This window comes from Canis aureus, chromosome 25 (genome assembly GCF_053574225.1).
Source record: "Canis aureus isolate CA01 chromosome 25, VMU_Caureus_v.1.0, whole genome shotgun sequence".
NCBI classification, from domain to species: Eukaryota; Metazoa; Chordata; class Mammalia; order Carnivora; family Canidae; genus Canis; species Canis aureus.
This window is the reverse complement of record NC_135635.1, coordinates 20,015,867-20,031,485: the sequence shown is the minus strand read 5'-3', so window position 1 is coordinate 20,031,485 and position 15,619 is coordinate 20,015,867. Positions and strand designations below refer to the sequence as shown.

The 15,619-nt window shown below is 38.8% G+C and overlaps 1 protein-coding gene across 1 annotated transcript in view; it reads right to left on the bottom strand.

The window, feature by feature from the left end:
- The window catches only part of PTHLH (parathyroid hormone like hormone), a 120,199-nt gene that overhangs the window by 57,600 nt on the left and 46,980 nt on the right, over window positions 1-15,619 (bottom strand). The window contains exon 2 of the mRNA XM_077870596.1: window positions 8,985-9,071. The gene's annotated coding sequence lies outside the window, so the exon portion shown is untranslated. The remainder of the gene's footprint in view (window positions 1-8,984; window positions 9,072-15,619) is intronic.

The following is a 15,619-nucleotide window of genomic DNA, read 5'->3' as shown; positions in this document are numbered from 1 at the left end:
TAAAAAAATTCCTTCTTTTCTTATATTTTCAAAACTATACCAGTATTTGTGTTATTATTAAATTTTAAAAAAATAGAATGCTTAAAATTTACCTCAATTTGCTTTCTTTTACTTAGATTATATTTGAGGATAATATAGTATCTGTGTAGAATCTGTTCATGGTCTTCATGCTTTCACCTCTATGGCAGGACAAGTAGAAAGAATAAGACTTGAGAGTCTTATTTATAAGACAACTTTGCCATTTGTTGGTAACGTAAATCAGGGTAAATTATCTGATCTTGCTAAGCTGTAGTTTTCCCAACAGCAACGTTAGAATAACAATACTTAACCTTGTATGATTATTGGAAAGATTAAATGAGAGAATGAGTAAAACATCTGGAATATTATCATGTATTGAAATACTGATGTTTTCCTGGTAGGGTTAAGGAGTTCTTTACATATGTTAACCCTATGTCCTATTTGGTGATAATAATTCCCCCAACGTATTGTTCTTCTATTTTCAATTTACAGTAGAAGAACCTTATATTTTAAAAGCTCTCTATTTTTGCTTTTATTTCCTTTATGTTTTAAAGTTGAGTAAGTGTTTTGTTAAATATTAGAATTTCTGACAGTTTTTCTATTGTAAGATTATATGGAATTCTTTGAACCATTTGGGATCTATTTACTTATGTAGAAATATAATGTTTGACATAGCAAATATCAATTGAACTTTTATACACGTTTTTCTGCAATCAAAACTACTGTCTTAAAACATGAGAGTTCAACATTGCTGGTATTTTCTTTTCAGTACCTAAAATCACAGATTTCCCCAAGCAGGTTACAATAGACCTGCAGCTTGTCGAGATAGATTTTTAGATAGAAACTGTAGACTTGATGTGAGATCAATGAAATCATAAAGGCTGAGATAATATTTACAGAATTATTCATGTCGACAAACACTTAGCTCAGGTTCCTTGCATATTTACTTGTCATAGAGCATTATAAAAAAAGGTAAACATTTCTTAGAACTGTCTTTATTATAGCCTGAGTCTAAAACCTTAAACAAAAATTCTGAGCAGTTGCAAGGTCTAACTTCCATAGTCTGTAAATTTAAATTCTATTTTTTGACATGACTTTGAAATGGCATCTTATGCATATTTAAGAGATGAAAGATAAAGGAGCAAGAACTCAATTAAAAATTAGTGTTTCATTTAATGGGAGAAAACTCTTTTGCAGGCCAGCTTTGGTTTATCAATTTACCTAGCCTCAGTTCCCACAGCTTTGAAATTTATACCAAAAGTTCTCACATTTGAAGACCTTTTTCTACCTTGTATGCCTTTGTGTGTTAGTCTTTCTACCTATAATGGACTTTCAAGTTTTAGAGTTCTGATCAACTTCTGATCTTTGTAGACCCAAAATAAAGGCAAAACCTTCTCTAAAACCTTTAGACATCATTGCTGACTCTTTCCCTTAGTAATCTCTGGAGTTTTTATGTTTTCACTGTTGTATGAAACCCATTGCCTATGTCTGGGAGGCAGCATTCACTGGCTTTGGAGCAAGGACTTTTAAATCGGTTGTGGGCTTGAGTCCTAGTTCTTCCATTTACTAGCAGAAGAGCCTTACACAAGTCAATGACCTCTCCATGTCTCAATTTTCTCATCTGTAAAATGGGGATAATAATAGTATCTTATGAAGTTATTTTGAGAAATAAGTGAGATGATGCATATTAAACATTTAATCTAGTTTCTGACACATAGAGACAAGACATATGCTAGTTACTTTTTGTTATATAACCATTTCCCCCACCCCAGCTGTCTATTGTTTCATAAAAATGCCCCAAAACTGGATGACTTAGAATAACAAACACCTATTATTTCCATTTCTATGGTCAGGAATCTGAGTGCAGCCTAGTTGGATGCTTATGGCTCAGAGTTTTTCAAAAGACTTTAATTAAGATATTGGCTAGGGCTCCATCTTCAGGCCCTTGTCTCATGGGCCACTCCATCTGTTCCTTGTCTCAAGGGCAGCTCACAGTACAGCAGTTAGCCTCTTTTACAAGCCAGTGAGAAGGTATACCTAAGACAGAAGTTATGGTTTTTGTTTTTTGTTTTGTAATACAATCATCAGCCCATCATTTTTTATTTCTTGTATTTGTTAGAATACAAAGTCCATTACTCTAGGTCCAGTTCACATTCAAGGTGAAGAAATGACACAAATTTCTGAATATCAGGAGGAAGAAATCATTGGGGTCATCTCAGATACTGCCTAGCACAAGGAGGGCTGGAGCCTCCAAATTTTTGTTTTTATGTTTTCAATGCATGGCATGACATGGCTCAATAGATCCTTACCCTATAGCTAAGAACTTTTTCTTAGTTCTGGAAAGTATGAGAGATTCTTAGTTATCGGCTACCTACACAGCATTGTTTTTGTTCTTCCTCCTTAGGGTAATAGCTATTACCAAAGCATGAACCCACAAAAGGTAGAAGGATATTGGCAGCGGCCTGCCTCACATCTTTGTAACGGGAGGGATGGACTCCCAGATAGCATGCATGAAGAAAGATTTAAAAATGGGGGAAATTTACATATATCAGTTACTTACCTGAAACTTTTGCTTAGTGTGAAGAAAGAGAATGAACTTTGTATTCCTTCTAAACTTGTTAGATGTTGCTACATTTAAGGGAAAGAGAATTCAAATGATAACCAGTTAAGACAGATATCTCCTATGATATAGCACCTGGTTGTATACATCTGATTGTAACCATGGCTTGTGCTGATCAATCTCCTAATAGCTGGCTAAATAAATTCCTAATATCCCAGGGCTCCTGGGATGAACCTCCCTCAGAAAATCCCTGGGCTTATGAGTCCTGGGCAGAAATCTTGTTTCATCTGATGTCATTGAGTATGGAGAGATGCTGGTGGAAAGATAATGCTTAGTAGCCAGCTACTTATTTTCTTTATTTTAGTCTTCCTGCAGAGTAACCACAAAATCCCTGGGTAGACCACTTAGAAAATATCCCTCTAGTCTCACAAATGTTAGTTTTCCTCCATGTTCTTTTAAACATCTTTCATGTTGATGGCTAGAAATTATTAAAGCAGTATCTGATTGCAATTTTTAAATTTTTAACCATTGGTAGGTAGGATTGAGGAAGTGTTTTTTCCATAATCTTAGGCATAGGAATGCTACACAATAGATCACCAATAAATGCAAGCTACTGTAATAATATTACTATGCTTTTTCCAAAAAACAATCCCCTCTTGATTGTTTCATAGCAGCTAATGATCATGCTCTGTTATTTATGCATTTATACATCTACAGAGAATTCTAGGATAGTAAGCAGTAGGCATGTGAAAGCCCCTTGCTCAAAAGGCCACCCTGCCTGGGGTGTAGGCCTTTTTTTGCTGTCCATGATTGCTTTCTTCTCTTTCCAACATAGGCTCTCATCATTCTGCTAGACTAGCCAACTGACAGTTCACAGAACTTCTTACCATCCATCTCACCCTACAGTTCCAGAGTGTTCTTTGTTCCTCCTACAGAGCAACTTTAGGTTTGAGGCTGCTAAGACTCTTCCTTCCTCTTTGGAGTCATGGAGCATCTATTTCCATCTAATCACCCATCTATTCATTCATTTGTATATTTGTTCATCACTTTTGAGAAAAAAAAAACGATAGGGTTCTTGGGATCCAAGAGTTAGCAGTCTAATAGGTTTGATGAGACATGAGCATAAATAATGGTGATGAAGAGCAGTGTAGGAGAGGCAGTGGGAGGCGGCAGCCAGTGTTCCAAGGGTTTGGAAAAAGAAGGTCATTGCTGCCTGAAGTGATCAGAAAAGGCTTTGTGAAAAATGTATGATGGGGAGGATTTTATCAGGTTAAAATAGTGAGATGGACCTTTTACAAGGTGAGGAGAACATGAAGAAGTGGGAGAAGGCCGTGGATGGAAGATGGAGACAAGTCCAGTGTGCAAAGAAGCAGGTCTGTGGTGTGGAGACAGGGTTTGGATCCCAGGCCTTCTGGATGGAGAATAAAACAGTGCCAAACTGGGATGCAAATGCCCGATGTATTACTTAAGCTTTCTAAATCTGTTTCCTCACCTGTGAAGTAAGATTGTTTACCTCACAGAACTGTTATGAGAATCAAATGAGACAATATGTATACTGTGGCAAGCTAATTTTTTATATATTACCTGAGGTCCTTCCCCACTACTGCTGTCCATAAGTTCCCCTCCTCTGTCTTTATTCCTACCACCTTCTCCTTGCAGTAGCTAGACCTATTCCTTGTCTCAGGGCAAGAATGTGGCAGAGCAGAAAGAAGAGAAAAAAGGGAGTCTCTTCCCATTTCCAAATCCCACCACCTTAGGGGAATGGGAAAGACTGTGGAATTATCCACATTTCTGAGAGTCTGATAATGTTAGAACTCTCTAGATTATCACTTGGATTCCCCCCAGGAAAGGTGGAGTGGAGAGAGTGAGGCACTGGTCCTACACAGCAAGGTTCCACTTGGCCTCCTCGATAGGTGAGCTATAAAACTCAGGAGGTGGACATGTGGATAAAGTCCCTGAAAGCTACTTAGCCTAAGAAGGGAACTGCTTTGCAGTGAGTATTGGCAAACAGGGCTACAGACCCACAGAGAATCCCATACTCTAATTTACAAGAAAGCCACAGAATGACTGAGCTGCTCCAAAGGGTGGAGCTCACCTAAAATGGCCAGGAGACAGAGGCTCAGGCTGTCTCAGGGCTGAGCTGGGAGAAGAATGCCGGAAGGGCCATAGATCGCTAAGCAAGGACACGGCACTTGGAGAACCAGATACTTCCCCAGACACTACAACAGCTTGATATTGGGTGAACCCTTGGATCTCTCATATAACCCTTGAGAAAAAGGGATTTCAGCTGAACTAATAATCAAATTTCTGTGGCCGCAAGCAATAGAACTCAAAATAGAAATTCAGTTGGTATAGAAAAAAATAAATAAATAAAAACATTTGCCTTGCATATCGGTGTTGTGGCCTGAAATAGGTATTCATTATAGTAACTTTAAAAACTTTAAAATGTTAACAACTAAAATGAAAATGAAGCTGGAAAACTAGGTGCGGACTGGAGTGTGCACTGCCCTGGAATAGCATCTGGCGAGGGTTCTCTACTTCCCTATTCTCAGCCTCAGAACAGTAAAAACTGTGGCCCAGCTGTTCTGGTTGTAAAGGGCAGCTATGTAGGGCAATACTCCCAGAAGCCTTCTGTGCTCCCAAATCAGCTCCATAAAAAAGTAAGTGTTCTAAATATCAGGCATGTCGATACCAACAACCACAGAAATTCAGCACCAAACGTTTTTATCTTTGTGGCAGATGGTGGCCTCTTTGTGAAACAGCATTTCTCAGAGCAAGGATGCTTTTCAACACTTGAAATAGCTGAGACCACTTACAATCCTTAAAATTAGAGGAAGCGTCATCTCGGAGAAAACCTTCAGGGCAACTTAACTCTTCGAACCAGATGCCTTGTGGAAGAGCATCTTTTCATATCTGGAACTTTTTTCCATTCCCTAACTGGAATTACGAATTGTGATTAATTCATATTTATTGAATACTCTCTCTGAGCCAGACAGCATGATAGGGGCTGGTGGTACAATAGTAAAAAGGCAGAGCTCCTTTCTTCAAGGAACTTAAAAAATTTTAATAGCATGTGTTAGTAACAATAAGGCTATAAAGAAAGTAGTCTTATTATCTTCATTTTACAGCTAAAAGAACTGAAATTCAGATAAATTAATAAAATAGCCCCAGGTCACCTAGCTAGAAAAGGCCAGATCTGTGATCTTAATCACGACACTAGTGTCCAGTAAGGAATGAAGATGAACAGGTTTGGGACTACAAAACAGCATGATGGAAGCTCTGATTAGGTTCTCTGTAAGATCTTGGGAAAGGCTTTATTCTGTCACAGGAGGGCAGGTGCTATCTAAGAACTTGAGATGGGCCCTTACCTGTCTCAGAAGGACAGGGTGGGGTTCCCGGAGGAAGCTACATAAACAGAAAGATTGTCAACTGGGTACCTGGTTCAGAGGATTTGCTCTGGGTGCTAGGTCATGGCCATTAGGATTCATTTTTCATTCTTCAGTCTATGAAAGTTAAGTTCAAAGCACATACTCTTTGATGTTTGTCCTCAGTGGAACAAGGACAATTGCTTTTCATTGAGCCTGGATTCTTTATTACCCTTCTTCTTACCCTGCAAATATAACCATGGAGCATTAGTGTTTACTGGCTGTGGAGACTACCTAAGGGGTGAGGCAGTGGGTGGGGCTACCATGGCTGGGGTCAGCTGGTCCTGCAGGCAGCACGATGGCCCTGGTCCAGCCTCCAGCCCATGCCAACAGCCTCTCACTCCATCTGTGTCGGCCAGCCTCCAGAAACACCATGAGACGGGTCTGAGTCCACACTGACCCTGCCTAACCCTTGGCCAGAAAATGACCTCACTAAGCATCAGTGGGGACTCCAGACACAGCCAGGAAGGAAGCACACCAGGAGAAAGCGGTGTGAGGCAGTAAATGACTGTTATTATTGATGTGTCTCGGAAAGGAAGGAAAAGGTAAGACTCTGTTTTGAGGTAAAATTCGACACAGAAAACCAATGCTCTCATGTTCTAGTCTTAAACCCTTGAAAGCACCTGGGAATTCCTGTCAGCATTACTTGAGCCACCCACCATTTGTCTTCTCTAATTAGATCCCCATTTCCTCACACATGAGAATCAAAGGTAACTAAGACCAATAATTTAATTACGTTTTCAACACTATTTAGTTACAGATGTCTCAAAGCGTTCCAGAAATTACTATATATTTTATTTTTGATGTATATTTATAAGGCCTAGGCTTAAATACGCATCTACTAGTTTGAAGGTAATACATTCTCCAGGATCATTTGTTCTTTTTGATTGCAAATATGCAGTATTTCAGCGACATGTGGGTCAGATATGCTTGGGAAAGAAGATAGTCTAGGACTGTCACTACGGTTTGTAATGTTTCTTTGGAAAATATTAGAAATTAACTACTTTATAATCAAATTTTACTAACACATTCAGGAGGAAATAACATACACATGTTAAGGTAGTTGTGATCTTTTCGTTAGTATGTTTTCTGGGTGCGTATGACAGGTAATCCAGTGATGTGCACCATCGACACTTGTTTTTTCTTTGTAGCTATTGATGAAGGGGGGACTATTTCTAGCTCTCTAGAAGTTAATGCGGCTGTTTAATGCTCAGAGAGGAATGGGGCCACCCTCTGGGCTTTTGTGGCTTGCTTATGATGTTTTAAAGAGGCCTGCCAGGAACAAAACAGGCAATATTTATGTAATTGTAAACAGATCTGTAGATCCTTTATAGCTGAGATAATCTGTACAAGGAAGGGGGCTCTCTTTATTCTTTAGAAGGGAACCAGGACCTTGTCTACTCGCTCTGTAACTGTCTTTGAGGCCATGTACTGTGCGGCTGTGTGTCCTGCTAAGCAAATGGTCAGTATGTGATAATTCACTGATTAGTCAAGCCTTCCTGAGTTAGTGGCATGAGCTAGGTAGTGTGGCAACCTGTTATTAGTGTCTGTACAGCTTGGGCCAGGCAGATTGCCCCGAGAGAGGACAAGGTGTGCCAGAGAGAACTTGAAATGGGCATCAGGGAGGTAGATTCCAGACGTCTACCTTTTACAAACTGCGTGGCCAGTGCCTCCTACCCCACTTCTTCAGGAGCAAAGTTTCTATACTGATTCTACACATACCAGAATCTCAATGAAGTGACAAGAAAGCCAGCCAGGTCCAGGCATTTCAGTGTCTGATACTGGGGTGGTTGGGACATAGGAAGTGGAGCTCTGACATGTCACATCACAATACATATGTTGTAATAGAGAGGTTTATGATCTTCATACACTTTATTCTAATCTGACTGTTGTGTTTGCCATAAAATGTGTTAGATATTGTTAGTGATCTGACATTTTTTATTTTTATTTTTATTTATTTATTTTTATTTATTCATGATAGACACAGAGAGAGAGAGAGAGGCAGAGACACAGGCAGAGAGAGAAGCAGACTCCATGCCAGGAGCCCGACTCAGGACTCGATCCCAGGACCCCAGGACCGCACCCTGGGCCAAAGGCAGGCGCCAAACCACTGAGCCACCCAGGGATCCCCTGTTAGTGATCTGACATTAAAAAAAAAAAAAAAAAAGAACAGATTCTGCTTTTCTTCTTATAACCCTCTGGATCAATCTAATGAGAAAGAATCCTGAGCTTCTAGGGAGGACTGTTATAAGAGCAACAACAACAAAGTATCATCCACAACTACTTACTCATGTAAACCAGGGTTCCCTCAATATTATGAAACAAAACAAATACAGAAATAAACCAAATTCTGAGGCTCATGTAAGAGTGCAACTATCTCAGTATGATTTTTTTCTTTTTTTGTGCTTCTTGAAATGATCTATGTTCTCTCATCAATTGGCTTAATAATAAATAAATATCATGAATTTGTATTTATAAAAAACATATTTACACTGGCAAAACAGAGCCTTTGTTATTTTATAACAGGGTGACCTCTATCCTCCTTTGCCTGGGTCTGTCCCAGTTTTAGCACTGAACATTCTTCATCCTAAACCCATCAAATGTCCTGGTCAAACTGGATGGCTGGTTGCCCTGTTTATATATCAGAACTCTATGTTAAGATTTAGTTTTTTAAAAGGATCCTGCTACTGAAAATAGTTTTTTTCAAATTACTGACGGATGTTCATATATGGTGAGCAAATAATTTATTATCCAAATCTGGACATCCTTGAAAGTGAAAGGGGGCATGCATAGGACAAGAAGCAAACCCTATCTTGAAGATTCCTTCCAATTCTAAAAGGCTAGGATTCTCTCTGATTGAGAAGTATTTCACATCGTTTTATGCTTAAGGGTCATTGATCTGAGCATAAATTCACACTCTTTATTTGATCATAAACAGAAAAGAGAAACAAGATGAGCCAGAAAAGAATTTTGACTAATACCTGGTTACGCCTTGGAACTGGTTGGTTCAAAGATAAATCCCTCATGTCAAATTACTTTCTTGTGATTCACTTCATTTCTCATCGAAGCTAAATGAAAAGGAAAAATGTTAATTAAAGGTTGTAGTAAGTTAGGCTCCAGTTGACTAAGGCTTTATTTTGTCTAAACCAATCTCTAGGGTGAATAAACTAACTATTCCATGAATGAACAAAATTCATGTGGTCTGTTACCTCTGCACAATCTGAAGGAAAAACAAATGCCTGGCAACTTGCAAACTTCCTGTCCCCAAAAGGCGGTGGGAGGGATGCGTGGGGGGTATGACACGCCTGCTCTTCATGCCCACACCAGCTGTTTGTAAGGCAGTACGCAGGCTCTTGTCCTTTAGCAAATGTGCTTTGTATAAATCCTGTCCACACACATTGGGCTCTTCACTGACCTTTCTTAAATTGCTTTACTTTAGTGGCCATTACTAACTTCCTTAGCTCTGAATCAGGAAACTCCCTCCCCCTACCCCTTTTCTTTCTTTCTTTTTTTTTTTTTTCCTGGAAGGGTACTCAAAGATCATCTAGCCCTTTTCTGTCAAGATAGACATAATAAATTGATGGCAGTGGCTCGGATGCTGGCGCATCGAAGCAAATGAGGTGCCCTTGGTAATTCTGCGATGGTATGGTTTCTCCCACTTTCAGGTTTTCACACTAAATATGATTAGGGTGCTTTTCAGGTCATAAAAAGAAGCCTTGCTCACTACTACTGAAATATTTATATTGTATTCTTTTTTTTTTTCTTTTGTATATCTGTATCTGCCTATTATCTTTAAATTTGTTTAGGAACAAGGAGTCTTTTCTGGTGAATGACATATTCACATGACCATTTAGGATATACTCTACATTTCAATCTTTTCCTTTTTTCCATGTTGAACATCGTAAAGTTATCTAAATGATGACAGATGAGCACCGCACTCCAGCCTTTTCCTTAGAGTTTCATCGCTGTCAGCATTTGCACGGAACTACATCATCGTTCTGATTCACCCGCTGAATAATCTGTTCTGTCTCTGTTCTATTTCCCCAACTTTGTAACACCTTACTTGGACTGTTTTTTTAGGTGATTCCAAGACCCCTTGTATCCTCCACAGAGAAAGCACCAGCACTGCTGCAAAATTCCTGAGTAATGTAGTCCTCTGAGCTGTGGATTTGAACATTGTATGTGTGGTTTATATGTAGACTTCAATATATGGATTTAAATGATTGATCCATAGATTAATATGGACATATAAAAATAAATATACAAATAGTTGATCAATAGATTAATATAAAATGGATAGATAGAAAAAAATGGATAGATCCATTGTGTGTGTGTGTGTGTGTGTGTGTGTGTGGCTAGCATGTCAGCTATTGGTAAGACAATGATCTGAACAAGGACAGACTTGTTTGTTGTTGTTGTTGTTTTTTTTAAGATTTATTTATTTACTCATAAGAGACACAGACTGAGAGGGAGAGGCAGAGGAAGAAGCAGGCTCCTTGCAGGGAGCCCAATGGGGGACTCGATCCCGGATTCTGGGATCACGACCTGAGCCGAAGGCAGGCGTCCAACCGCTGAGCCACCCAGGTGTCCTGTACAGACTTGTTTTAAACAGCTCCACGTAAGCACCCATATAGAACTGACTTGTCACTTATGGTCACATTGCTGGCTAAGCAGAGGTTGATCACAGATAATAAAAATCACCCATGTTTATTGAATGGAAACACTTATGGACACTCTTCCACACACTCTATTACTCACTTTATCCTCATGGCACTATTGAGGTAGGTACTTCTATTGTCCCACAGAATTCAGGCAAGTTTGCCTGGCTAGCCAGTTGTAGAACTTGAGTGACCAAAGTCTCGGTTTGTCCAAGACTGAGGGGGCTTGCAAGAGGTGAGACTTCCATCGTTAAAAATCAGAAAAGTCTCTTGCAAACCAGGACAAATGGGTCTCACTGTCAGTATGGCCAGAAACTGAAACCAGGAAGTTGGGGTTCAGAGGCTGCCCTGCTAACTATCACATTACTCTGCCTCTCTTGGCTGAGTTCAATAGTAAGTCACAGTTTGCAACATGCATGACTGTTTCCCAGTGCAAATATTCAAGAACTTGAATAAGCCATTAATATTAGGGTGGACCTGGGAGCATCCTCACTGACAAGGCTTTCCTGCTCTCTCCTCAGTTGCATAAACCTGAACATATAAAATGCTCTTATGTAAGTCAGCTCTAAATTACTATTTTCCCTTTTCAGGGTGTAATTTCTTGAATCCTTTCTCTTGTTTTTCCTACCTTACAAACCCCAATTCCTGAAGTTTAGTGTTTCCAAACACAACTTTATCCCCACATAAGGAGGGAGCTTTTCTAAAGTTGCTCTATGCTGTAGAGTTCTGCTGCATTAGGCAGAGCATTCTGGTTATGTGACTTTAATCTCCTGGTTTACATGATTAAGGGTGAAGAAAATTCAAGGGTTTTCTCTCAAATCCCTAAAAGAGGAAGACTACCATGCTTGCTTTCTTCTTGGAGCGTTGTTCCTCCTTGGATTCTGAACTCTGGAATGGAGTTCATCTTTCCCCTCCCATGGAGGACTCCCTTGTGCAAAATTCTTTAAAGACCCAACCTTTGCCCGAATCTCTCTCATGGCTGGGTCCTTGGGAGCTCCAGAGACAGCGTTTTACTTTAAAAAAAAAGGGCACTTGACGGGATGAGCACTGGGTGTTATTCTGTATGTTGGCAAATTGAACACCAATAAAAATAAATTTATTATTAAAAAAATAAAAAAATAAAAGCAAAATGGAAAAAAAAAGAACTAATTGTGGCAAAGTTCTTTTTTATAATGTGCTGAGATTTGTCGGTTTTTAACATTATCAGTTCACTCTCCTGTTTTCTGAAGCAAATAGCATGAACTACTTCTCTTTAAGACATACGAAGGTAGCTTGAATGTCTCCCTTCAACTTTTTCTTCTCCAGACTAAAGACCCCAGGTCCCCCCTCCGTATCAGTGGTTTCCACATATTTTTTTCCAAAGGAAACCTTACATTGAAATAAAAGGTGAAAAAAAAAAGGTGAAAAGGTGAAATCAATGTTTAATTAGTATATAGTTATTTTATAAGTTTACATTTATAATATTTCCTTATTATAAAGTCAGTTAAGGACAGTAATGGGACTGTATATTAAAAAACTAAAACAATCGAAATGGAGCTTATAGACTTGCTGCAAAATTGCGTCAGCACCCAGTTATCTTCTGTACTGAGGAGATCCTGATTTGCAAATAGTATTAGTTTTCTAAAGCAATGTTCGTTGCAATCTGAAGATTCTCTTTAATTAAATTGATGCAAATGATTGAAAGAGAATTAACAGGACACTTTTGTTTCAAAATTTCACTGCCAATAATATCTGTCAATTGCTTACTTTTTTTACAATGCATAATAAGTCACATAGGAAGCTCACAGTATGCCAAAGCTCTTTCACATTTTGTCACTATGACTCAACAGGTCTTGGTCATCTCTTCTTTTTGTACAATTCATTATTATATATAATACATATTATACATCATGCTAAAGGCATGTGCTGAACAAACTTAATGAAGCCTTACTTGACCTTCATTTGAATGTGGCATATCTGTACTCGACTCTGGAGAAAAGTAATATACTCATAATTTTATACAAGCATATATGAGCAGAACTGGATTTTTGTGGGTCAGTCTGGAAGGTTCTGAGTGAGTTTTATCCCTTTTATTATTTTCTGCATTTTCAGAATGTCTTAGAGTGAGCTTATCAACTTTTGGAAATTATATTTTTTTCATTTTTAATTCTTATTACGCATGTCTGCTTTAATAATGTAAAAATAATTGCATAACAAGAAATTCAGAGATATCGCTAATATAATTACAGAGTGAGACTCTGGGAATGTTTTTCCCTATTACACTTTAGGTTCTCTTATAGGAATATGTCATTTTTGACAGTTCTCTAATTTTTATTTAATGTGGCAAAATTAAAGAATTACTACTGAGCATAGACATTTTATTCAGGACTACATTAAAAAACTGGTTCAAAGCTGCAGCATTTCTGATAATATTTGCAGGAAATTAAAAGACATACAGGGTGATGTGAGGAAAAGCTTCATTCATTCAGAGTACTACACAGTGATCATGTAACCTGGCAGTGCAACTCCATAAATGAAGGTCTCCAATGGATCCAATCTTGATACCTACTATGTTTGAATATTTTTATTATAGTTTTAAAATACTTAAAAATATAACTTAAAGTAAAATTCAAATTGAGCATTTGCAAAACTCCAAAATATCACCCTATAACCTATTTTGAAAACCCATGATATGTCCATACAGGAATTCATTTTCTCACAGTTCTGGAGGCTAGAAGATTAAGGTGTCAGCAGGTTTCTCCTGAGGCCTCTCTCCTTGGCCACCTTCTCCCTGCATCTTCAAAGGTCTCCCTTTGTTCATGCGTCTGTATCCAAATGTCCTCTTCTGACAAGGACATCATCATACTGAATTAGGAACCCTCCACCCCCCCCCCCCCACGCCATGATCTCACTTTACTTAATTACCTCTTTAAAGCCTCTATCTCCAAATATGGTTACAGTCTGAAGTACTGAGATTTGGGACCTCATCATATGAATTTTGTGGGGAACATGATGTAGCCCACATTGCAGAATTCTCCTGATTTTCTATATCCTTGTTAAAGAAACTTCTTCCCTCCGCAGAAAGCCATACCCAACTTCTCAATTTTTATTTAGTTACGTGTTTGTGTATAGACAGACACATTTATAGAAGTAAAAGGTCCATGTGTTGATGCATCACTTATTCTGCACTCATACAAAATTTTTAAATGTTTCTAAAGAATCATGTGACATTTTAAGGGAAAAAAACTGTTTTGGGGGTTCTGGAATGACTTCACCTTTGGCTATTTGCAATTATCACACGGACTTGTGTAAACCAACCAGTATCAAGTTAAAAGAAAATCAGATCAATGGTTAGAAAAATCAAAACAGATGCTCATTAGATTCGTCTAAGTCAGAATTAACTCCACCTTTCAAATTTTGTGGGAATTGTGTTTAACATCTGCAGAACAAAGCAAATACATTTAATTCTCCACAGCCTTGAGTTTATAGTTCAAATTTGGCCTCTCTGATCTGTTATATTTGTCCTAAAAAGCTGAGGAAGTAAGTTATAAAAACAAAGAAACTAGAAATATTAATTTTTCTAGTCCAAGATAATCATCCTCCTTAGCTTTCACTTTGTATAACTCGGGGAAGTTTTTGGTATTAAAAAGGAATACTATCCATTCTCAGCTTACAAACCAGTTATGTTCCAAAAATTCATTTGTAAGTCAGTTATTAAGCACTTTCAAGAAACTTTCCCATAGAAATAATGTTATTTATGATGATTACATCCTAGGCCAACCCATAAAATCTAGTGTAACTCTCATCCCCCAAAGTACGGTATTGATAGTATAGTGCTCTGAGACCTCCTTACCAACTAAAATACTGCCTTGATGGAAAAAGAAATAGTGTCATGAGGATAATATATATTTTTAAATCTATCAGCATGCTTTTCTTGTCTGTATTTCTCTCTGATTTGCCAGAGGCATCCGTTGGTGTCAGGGGGGTTTGGGCTTGTTACCGCAGGAATGCGAAGTCTGTATTCAGCTTTTGACAACTGGAATCGAAGTTTTGAGACTATAGTCTTAAAATCTAAAATTTATCGAGAGAAAGAGTTTCTTAGTTTCTTAACCAGTCCCTGCATAGCCACATGTGGACAAAGAGTTAGACCCTGAAAGCACTATGGCCAGGGCCTGTGAGAGCCCAGAGTTCCAGGAAAGAGGTCCTCCTGCAGCAGAAGGGGGGAGTGCCTGTGGAGTGGGAGACTGAGACAGGGAAGGTGGCAAGTGAGTTCTTAGACCCAAAGGTAAAAGACCAAGGAGGGATTTAGAGGGATTAAAGGAAAAAACCAGAAGAAGGGAGGCTGTTTCATTCCAGGCGCCATTTTGAACTCTGGCAAGGAGACAACCACACAGGATGGCCTGCCTCAATGCCCTTGATCAGGCCCAGCTAAGCAGAGAGTACAGGCCTGGTGCTCACCAGTTGGCCTTCAGCGTTGTTCCCGGCATGTGTCCCCGGCGTGTGTCCCCGCAGGGCTCAGGCCCAGACACTCCACTGTGGAGAACAGTGCAAACTAAGGCCCTGGACAGAGATCCAAGCCCCCAGAACATGCACAGGGACTGTCACTTCTCAAATGTGTGGGATTTATTTCTCGCTACTGTGCCCCACTCCCAGCAACACTGGGGATGTTAAATTAGGTATATGAAATAAAGGAGATTTATTTTATTTTCATATCTTTGTAGTTTAATTAATTTATAAATCATTTATCATTGGAAAAGCCCTACTCTGTGCTTAACCTCAGCTCCTCTTTAGAAGAGTCTTATATGAATACAATGCCTGTACAACTGAGGAAATTGGAGCAATTGTGCCCCAAATTTCACAGCTTCAGAGGGAGAGAGCTGGGATTTGAATCAAGATGAGCGATGCTCTGAAATTCATGTTTTTTCAAAGAATTCACAGTTACAGTTTGTAGTATCTGGATCACATATTCCCTTTATCTC